Raw genomic sequence first — 10,694 nt, 5'->3', positions numbered from 1 at the left:
AAAAGTATTTTTCACGGAGGGGAATAAGTAAATTATGGGGGAAGTTTGGAGGTCGGGTTTGGAGGTCTACATAGGCTCAAAGTCAAAGAATACAAAGCTAAACATGCTTTTATTTTAAACATCAATTTGCTCTGAACACCTGTGCACTTTTGAACGTCAAATTGAGTCGACTTGTACAAGGGAGATCTGGTACAACGCTGCACACTCGCCGTCAAGCCACACAACTCATGACATACACTCTGCCCTTTAGCTGGTGACGGGTAAAATTGGGATTTTTGGAGGGAAGAATTTAATAGTTGGGCAAATTAAAGTGTTGGAACAGCTGCTGTGAGGACTTTGATGGTCTCTCACAATATGTTCGGTCCTCTTAATAAATAATTCACAATACAGGTGTGGTCCTCTCAACTACGGATCAAGTATGATGAGTGTGTGCGAGACATTATAGGCCTACCTGTTAGGTCCCCACTGGCATTGCATGAACCTTTGACATGTCCGCCCACAGAACAGCCAGTGAAGGGTTCTAAAGCCAAATGCGTCTGCAGTCTCCAACTCTTAAACAAATTCTCGCTCTTGAACCCGAGAGAATAGGGTAGCGCTGAAATGTCATGCTCTTCCCCTTCCACACTTCACAAAATTGCCTCACGGTGTGCGGTATGCGGCTTGCATTACCTTCAGACGGGTTGCGCGTTTTTCCAAACCATCGTGGAGTCGAGTGTTTGTAATGTCTTTCATTGAATAATCGATTGCTGTCCCCTCCAGATCTCGGAAACATGTCCAGAAATCATTCAGGGGTAGCTGCATAGAAATTCATGAGAACAAGATTGGAATAATGTATGTGTGAATACCGTGAAGTTTAACCTTAAACAGACGTTGACGGTAAAGACGATCAATGGCACAGATTTGTGACGACGACTAGGAAATTAGGTAAGATGAAAAATTCCTCAGATTTTCTGGATGACGGAAATTTGAAAAGCAAATCGAAGGTAGTACTTAAAAAGTCCACCTTGCGCCCTCATAATTTAAGCCTACGCCCTCACCGCTGGTATTGCAGCCTGAGATGGTATAATTATCCAATAATTTGAAATGAAGCGTCCAACTACGAATCAATAGTCTGGTATACTATCAACAGAACGTCGGTTGAATTTGTTAGCAGAATGTTTTCAGTTTGTGTCAGACAAGTGGCATTATTGCAACCTCTGGCTGGTTCCTCCACATTATCAGCTTCACAAAATATCTGATAGTATTCCAGCTAAAATGGGCAGTGCAGTGGCGCGCCTAAGGAGGGGCCAGCAGGATCAAGCCCCACTCAAAGATGCCATAGATAAAATTGTGAAAAGAACTGCTAGGTTAATCATCGGATGTCACAACCTTACGCCTTCGATATTTGCGCAGAGGCTAGAGTTTAATAAGAAAGCTGTCTTAGTATATAAATGTTTACTCAATATGCCGGGTTATATGGAAAACTATATATGTCGACTTATTTAGGAATCGGCAAACAAGACAAGGCGCAAATATGATATTAAAAATTCCTCTTGTAAAAACAGAGTACAAGCCTGAGGTTTCCAGCTAAGTGGTGCCCATATTTAGAATAAATGGCCTGTAAGTCTTAAGACCGCCTCGTCATTATCGATTTTTAAATTTCACCTTTATAGGCAACACTTTTTAACTTGTCATTTTCTGATCTATTTCACAGTATCTTCCTTCCTGATGTTCTGTTTTAATTATATAATTACTCTTTGTCTTTTTATTGCTCTTAGTGTACAATTCCTTTTAGTTTTATACGTTACTCTGAGAATTTATGGCTCTCGTATGACTGTATAGTGTTCTTAACCTTTGTTTTAATTGGACTTTTTAATACTTCTAATTACTTTTCATACTTCTTAATACTTCTGAGTAATTTTTGGCATATTTATATTTGAATATCTAATGACACAGGGTCTCAATGAAAACCAGCTTTAGCTGTTTAAGCTACCCTTTATAAACATTGTAACAATAATTTTTACTTTCTAAAAAACGAAGATGCAATACAGTTATCAGCTCCGATGTAGCTGTCCCTCTTAGTTAGTCCCCTGAGGTGCACCGGGGGGGTTGAGCATCACGAGCTATGTGGAGAAGTCCTGGGGTATACCTCTGAAAGTAGGTATAAATAACAACCTGCTCGTTCCATACATGGGGTGGCGCTGTCTTCTACTGCCGTCAGAGCATTGCCAGCACTGATCTGTGATTGCCAGCAGATGCGAAACTATCATGTGAAGTGGGTATATAACGACTGTATTGGTGATCAAGACGTCTGGGTATTGTTGAAAACGCACTTAAAGTCTAAAGATAGTCGGTATCCAACTATCCCATTTCACGGTCTTTATCAATTCAACGTAACTGGTACACTGTTAAACCACAGAGCTAGGAATGGTTAAACGCTCATTTATTTAGGTTTTGGATGCTTAAGGGGCTTCTAATTCGTTATTCTGTTATAAAACCGAATGTTCCAATGATAGTTCTTAAGGACGAGTTTTGGCCAAGCGACAATACAAACCAGAGCCAGCAATTTATCTTCACAGAGCAAAGAGAATTGATTTTGGGATTTCCTGATCAAATCAATCACAGAATTTCGCTTTAACATGGGTTATCTCTCCCCTATCTATCTTTCTTCTAACTCTGCTTCGCAGCCACAGTATTGAGCTCACACAAGGGAATATGCGTTTGCCGCGCATACATCCACGTCTACGGTAAATAAATTGTCTTCTGCGATGTACATGGGTGTCGCAAGGGGAAGGGGCTAGGGGGAAACCTGGTTGCTCCCCCTGAAAACTTGGGAAGATGAAAAATGGAAAAAAGGATTAAAGGAAAACCACAAAATTGAACCTGTCTAACTGTTAATCAGTGGCATAGTTAGGTTTTTACTAGTGAGGGGGGGCACAGGGCGGGCACCAGCATCTTGTGGAGGCACCAGCTTTCAGTTGTGTGTTTTGGGGCAAGTTTTTGTTAGCCTTGTTCAAAATCCATTCATCCTTTTTTTGGGGGGGGACACCAGGGGGAACTGGGGGAGGGGGCCACATGCCCCAGGCCCCCTTGTGGCTATGCCCCTGCTGTTAATGTGTTAATGTTTTTAGCTGATGAGTGCTTTCCTCTTCCCAAAAGTAGCTCTATCCACCAAAATCCTATAGCGATGTCCATGATACAAGATGCATGCAAGTACCGATGCGGCTACATTACAAATAGAACCCAGAATAGACTGTGAATTATCTGAATTCAAACTGACTGCGATATCTGAAATCTGATTTCGAACCGACAAATTAAGTTAGCAAGTCGATCGCGTCGCCGTCTCTGTGTTGTCCAAACCACGCTGCTTGCAAAACTCTTCGCAAAACAACCATTCACTATAATGATTTCTGCATATTTGCCAACCGCGCCAAAAAGGTGCTAGGGGGTCCTCTCCCTCTACTTTTTGTCCGTCCATGGTTGCCAGGGCAACACTTTTGTCTGAACTGTGCTTGAGTCTTTTAGATGGCATACTCGAAGGAACCTTTTACGCCTAGGAGTCCCCGGGAATGTGAACCATGAACATTTTTTACCCAAGCTAAAAAGGAGCGTACAGTACTCTATTGGCTGCCTTAGAATGCGGGTTGATGGTCTAATGTCTAGTGACGGACCAAATGTACTCGAAGTGTCTAAAAACGAATGACGTCAAAGCGAAGCACCTGAGCCATGTCAGTGTATTAAAGGCGAGTAAAGATGCATCCGAATCTGTTGTCTTGAGCTAGGTCTAGGTCTTCAATCCACTGGAAGAAGACCAAGCCTTAGCTCTGGAAGCTCGTTTCGGGCACAGCCTAAAATGTATGTAGGGAAGTTCCCAATCAAAACGTAGAATTCTCACGTTACAGATGAAACACCACTATGACCATGTTTCCACGATAGCATCACACCATCTTCACCAAATCACCACGAATAATCACCACCATGATAACCATGGCAACGAATAGTACAACATAACAAAGAATACCACTAGCATTACGTTATTATTCATCACTACATCATTTTCATCTGCACGAACTTCACCACCAACCACTGTCCAAATGTCGGACGCATGCATGTTATCCTGATTCCGCCAGTGATCAAAATGTCTTTACTGTGCAACTGATTTGTGTGGGATTTTCTTCAGTGTTCTGTACCGTGCATCCATGCCTTTCATCTCTGGTATTAGCTTTTTTTTTTGTTTTTCCCCAATTTTCTAGATAAGTTACAACAGTTTACCTTAATTCGGTAAACCCTCCAGTCAAACTTTTTTTATAGCTTGCCTGCTATCACATCTCTGTACTGGTTCAATGACCTTTCACAGGGTCGCTGCCATGTTTTATACGGTTAAATTTTCAAATCACATTTTGCATAAAATGGGGCCTGATGCCGGAAATAAAAATAGCGCTCCCAGTCAAGCTCCGATTCATGAGAGCAGCACGAACAGATCTGTTTGCCCGAGGCACAGCAGGCTTAACGTCATAACCGATCCGCGCCGTTTTAATTCGGGGCTTCTATCTCTGTCTACATCTGTCTCCACTTTTTTTCTTATGGACATACCCGTAGGTCCCTGAACACGATGAAATCGGACCGCAGGCTTTAGCTATTGATTGCCGATAGATTCCGGCAAAGAACAGGTGTTTTGCGTAGCAACGTGACCAGGGTACCACCCATGCAAAGCCCACTGGCGGGAAACTGTCTGCAAATCCATGAATGTTTCGAGGTTTCAACCACCCCCCCCCCGTAACGAGAGATCGACTCTGAGTTTAGTGTTCCTTCGTCTATGAAGATGGGACGTGCACGGGTCCCCCAAAATAAAAACATATATGGCTGTGCTGATGGAATTGAATTGTGGCAATAAGGCGACGATTTTCGTCTTGGCTGTGTAGGCACGAGGAATCCGTGAGGCCCAAAGCGGGAAAATTCTACCTCACGTCGTCGTCCATGCACGGCAACAGCGGAGGGATCATGGGTTGCTGCAGTCGAATTGTGGCTCCGTGAGGTTAGGAGGCCTGCGGCATTGCTTGTTAGAAAACCGTTAAATAATGTTATTTTGACGGATAAATTCATATCATGAAAAGGTCTTAATTACTGGTAAATAACAAATTAATGTAAATCAGAAAACATTTCGGAAGTACTGCTCAGGGGTATCGGCAATTGATATTTTTGGAAGATTTTATTAGTATATTGTATACATTTTTGATATTTTTGAGCAGGAAGCAAAGTTATTAACTGAATTGCCCATCGTTTGAATTTCTAGATGTCCAATTAAAGATCCTAGTTGCAATTTTGTCGCTCCTTTTATTTTGTGCTCGTGAGCAGTCCTTGGAACAGTGCCAAATTTTCTTGGAACAGTGCCAAACTATGGATTTTACAATAGGGCGCGCAGCCAGCTTTAAACAAAGACTAAAAATGAAGCGTCGAAGTTCAGTTCAGAAATGATTACTCCTTGGTTTGGTAATCGTATCTGTTACATGAGGGCATCAAATTGTAAGATGTCATGGAAGGTTGAAGGAACGATTCATGTAGATGTAGTTATGCAAAAGAAATGGATTCCATTTCCTTTCCTCTCGTGTGTTTGACTGTAAGTGAAAAATCTTTTGCGATGTCACTTTTCACAGGGTCAAATGAAAAAGAATTGAAAAATAGGGATGCTGTCAAGATGTAAGTCACGAATTAAGAAAAGTGTTAAATTTAAAGCCTTTTAAAGCTAACTGCTCGCCCGTTGAGGAAACTGTAAAAATTCTAGGGTAAAGTAAAACATTCAAAGTGGCTAAGCCCCGCCGAACGTGCTATCCTCACGCGGGTAAAGGTAGGACCTTCTTTGTCTTATTAAGCGGATTGGTGAAAGTTGAATGGGTAAAAAGACCCTTCAGAAGGGAGACAATTTTTCACAGAGCTATATTAGTATTTACAAGCTTGATTCGCGCATGGCGAAGCACGTGACCCCTACTGTGACCTTATTATCAAGCACCTACAGCAAAGTACATCAGCGTTTACCAGCTTCTCGGGAAAGTTGAAGCTATCACGAATTCAAGTTTTAAATCGACTCTCTTGGAACACGTTCCATTACGTGAGATCGTGTCAAGGCAACCTGCGATGCATTTACCCGCGTAAATTTTTCGGATTACTTGGAGCTGCCAGTCCGTTTCGGCGTAGTCGGCTGTGAGGTTCACACCTCCAAGCCCCGGGCTGCGTCAAGATAATGAGTTGGAGGGTAATTTATAGCACAGCAATATTATAGGCACAAACTTTATTACGAATTTTGAGATTTTACTTTCTTTGCTTCAAACAAAGGGAAGAGAGAAACGACATTAACACAGAATTCAGACACCCAGGGCACATTCGTTGTTACACACTGATAACGTTATTTTAAGCTTTAAAACATTTTCACTTACATTGTAAGGTCATTCTTTCTTAAATCAAACGTGGGATGCTGTTTGTCATCTCGACATCATCCATTAACAGTTTCAACAAACCAGAAAGTAATCTTTTCGTGCACTTTATGTGATGTTTTCCCTCAAATACTATCAAACAGATTCAAATGAAGATGAAATTAGTGGTATTGTTACCAGGGACGACATCGCGTCAAGGTCACGCGTGAAATGTATTAAAACGTAAAGAACACTGACGTGTGACATGTTATTTGCATACGGTTATTTCTTTATCTGAGGGCGAGACAGCAGCTGCTGTACGCCTACACGCATCTCAATGATATGTATATTCAGTGCACACAGCAAGTCTTGTTTCAGTGTAACTAAATGATAACAATGCTACTTCATGTCAAGATGTCATTAAATTTAATAGTTTGAGTGTTCATTTGCCCTAAGGCATACAAGCTTGCAACTTGTCACAGAAATGTCATACCTATCAGCACCCTCAGGGCTTTGTAAATGATAAATGAAGCACTATCTGCATTGAAAATGGTCGAAAATTTATCCGTTCATCCTGACAATTTCCAAGTGATCTGGAATCCCCCAGAAGTGACAAAACATAAACGAATCTTTTCATCAGAAATGTGGCCTATAAATTACTCATTGCTACCGCTGCAGCAGTTGCTAATAATTATTACATGAACAGCCTCTGTATAGAAGCAGCTTATATATGGGCCATCAAAACAATCCCCGGGGAGGAGTACCGGTTTATCTGCGGAGTAATCCCATCATTCCTTGCGGGATCATTTTCGCAAAGGCGCGAAGCGCACATCGTATAGTCATCTGAAGACACGGGACTAATCCAAACTCTTATCTCGCCAAACATTGCAAGTCCGCGAATCTTGGAAAGCACTGCGTGTAATTGAATTTGACTCATTAGCGTCCAGTCCAAGTCCAGCTTGTTTTGACACTCGACAGGGAAACATATTACTTTGGAAAAATACAAGACTACTTCGAGATGCTGATATTATTAAAACTGACCTCGTTTGGGGCAAGGTCGAGTAGCATTGAGATATAGATGGTGATGATTAGGTCCCCTAAGGAGGTAGTTCACTCGGGTTAACAAAACTGTACATTTTTATTCATCTCATATCACAACGTCTCCTGTTTCAGCAAAGACTTCTTATTTCTCTTCAACGCACCATATTTGTTAGTGTCATCATCTTCATCTCTTCTTGTTTCCCCGATCTCTTCTTGTCTGGTCTCAGCATTTTTCGTTTTCTCTCGTCCCAAGTCATGATCCGATTTTGTCGTTTGTTTTCTAAGTAATCCCATGCTATCATGACTCATAATGACGCAAGAAATTCCTCAGGTTTATGTCACCCAATGGTCCAAAGTCCTCATCACATCTCATCGCTTCTACACCAAGTCCAAACCACAACGACCAGCATCAAGATTGCAATAACAATTTCCCTTGTTTGCATATTTTGAAAGTCTTTCCCGCCTGGCGCTGTTGCCTGAAAAGTCTCACGGGAGCGCTCGCGTGGCTAGCGACACTTCAAAGGTGGAACATATTCTCTTGGGCCCAGTAATACACACCTGCATGTTTCTTCACCCGCAATGCAGGCCTGCCAGAGTAACTTTATTGTGGCACTCTTAATCAACGAATTAATAATTATAACAAACTTGGCAGATAAATAGGAACGTCTGGCCGGAAGTACAGGTACTCCGTCTCGAAAAATGCAAAAATGAATGGATCCCTAAAGGAACATAAATATCTGATAAAATTGTGGCAAGTGAAATTTTGAAATATAATTTGCTGCGTATTTCTTCTATTTTCACATTTGTTGTGGGTTTTTTTTTACCCTGTTGTACGATTTGAAGATTTTATCAACGTACTAAGACTATAGTGACGATACATCGGTATACAAGCCCTTATATTACTTACAGGTAGGTGCAATGAGCTTGCCCCAGTTTCCATTCAGTCAAGATTCATTTTAGAGTTTGTAAGTAATGCGAGCTTGGCAAACTTAAAACTCACACCCCCTTGCCAAACCTCTTTCGGTAAAGCCTTCAACATGTGTGCATTTTGTCTTAACTCGAAGCGAAAACTACTCCTTCCATCTCCGTAATGCAATTGCCAACCACACGAGAGGTGATACCTTTAGTGTCCGCCTGAGCCAAACTTTGATGGGTTGTGTCAACAACCAGGGGCCGTCTGTCGCTTGTTCAGACCGCGGCCAGTGGCCTGCGGCTTGACAATTTTAATCCCAGCTCGTACGAAGGTGATTATTTTATCTCGTTAGGTTTTTCGCCGAGGGGTCAAATTGGACTTAATAACCACAGACCCCTCTTTTTCACTTTGAAGCAAGCACCTTCTGTTCTTCCTTGAGTCTTATTCTTCTGTGGACCAGCAGGAAGGAAGAAATTACACGCTTAAGTGACACGGATCACCAGTGCACAGCTAAAAGGTATCATACTTTACTAGACAGGTACTTCAAGAAACTACATTTTCTTTGTCCAATAACATTATTGTTCATCGGTCTTGTCCGATCTAGTTAAGTTTGGTCAGTTGGACTCACTGTTGGGCCTACGATGTCGTGACATTTCAACGCGGTTCCCTCACACACAAGAAGTTCGACCGCAGACATTGAAACGAAAAGCAGAAAGGCAGAATCTCTGATCGACAGAAATTTGATAATAGCCAATCTTACTGTCTCTTTAGTCAAACAAAAATACAGATGAGTATTTTTCTGTCCAAATCGTTAAAATAAAGTTGATGATAGAGTGTGTAATGCGTCAAAGGTGTTACAAGTCACGTTTGGCTTCACTGTGGTGTTCAACTCACATGTGACGGTATGTGGGTTCGAACCCCACAGGTTTTAACCACATTCTACCCAGGAGCATAAATGTGTAGGCCCTACCTGGGAGGGCTGAAATGACTTTACGCTGATCTCAAGCTACTTCAGAAAAACTGATCTCATACTAGGCCAGTGAACGGGGCAATCACGGTGAAGTGCTTTGAGACCAAACATTAATTATTAACTTAAGCAGTTGATTGCACCTAACCAGTAATGACAAAAAGAATAAACTTAAATGTGTCAGGAAACTAGACTCCGACCATTGCCCTAAAGTATATTAGGCCCTATAGTCACACCCTCCCGCCCACGCTCAAATGAGATGGTCTATTTCCCGCCACTATCATTCACATATATACCACTCCCTGACAATTCACAGAAATCCCAAATTGAATAAAAAACACTGTCTGCCATACTGTCAAACAGGAAAGTAATGTTGACAACTTAAACTGCGGTACTACATTTAAGTCTTTGTCGTAATTATGTCCCATTCATTACTGCTCACATTCAAAAGGAGGAGGGAAACGCATGACTTAATTGATTTGCCGACTGACTTCTTCCCAATTAACCTCGTTCTTTTCTGAACGATGACAGTGACAAACCCTGATACTCCAAATTCATTAGGGAAGTTGTAGACTTCTCCATCTGCAGACATTATGAGGTGATATTGGAAATGGGGCCCACTTGAGAACGATGGAAACGCTGGTAGGGAATTTGTTATTTAAAGGTGATATGTACATGTAGGAGACTGAGTGCGCATGCGCTCAATACGGACGACAAAATTAGGGGTAATTGTGAAATGAGGACAAAAAATCAAGACAGAGGAAGTGAACGAAAGATGTCGACTTCTGACGAGTAAATAAACCTCGAGGATGCGCATAGTCTATAAACAAGAATGGCAAAGGGGATATTTTTTATTGTTAATTTTTGGTTCAATTCGTATGTAAGAAATGTGCTCAGTTGACCATACACTCTCACTTTGAGCGGGTTTTATTTCTGGTTCTCGGATAGACATAATTTGCGTGAGAATTTCAAAAAGGGTATTTAGGACAAGTTAATGACTCCTTACTCATTACTTTACAACAAAAATTGTTTTCATGATACCTTTGTACATTTTTGCACATGAAAAAACTGACAGACCGACAGGTGCATTTTTTTTCATTCCATGAATACATGAAGTTTTATCTTCTTCGCGCCAATTAGAATTAGTCATCCACCGTGACACGAGTTTTCTAAATTTTAGTGATCTGAAAAAACAGAACAAGTGTATTGACAAAACGACTGACCGTTTGTAAAGTGTTCAATGAGGGAATCTACGAAAACTCACTATTTATTGCATTTACATTAGTTATGAAACAGCTTTAGCAACCGTGTAACAACACATGACAAATATTAAATTCTTCAAGAGATTTCGTTTTCATATTTTTGTACCGCATCACGACATCAGGCT

Source organism: Acanthaster planci, linkage group LG12 (assembly GCF_054643075.1).
Source record: "Acanthaster planci isolate LZ-2023a linkage group LG12, COTS_SCS, whole genome shotgun sequence".
NCBI classification, from domain to species: Eukaryota; Metazoa; Echinodermata; class Asteroidea; order Valvatida; family Acanthasteridae; genus Acanthaster; species Acanthaster planci.
This window is presented reverse-complemented; position numbering follows the sequence as displayed.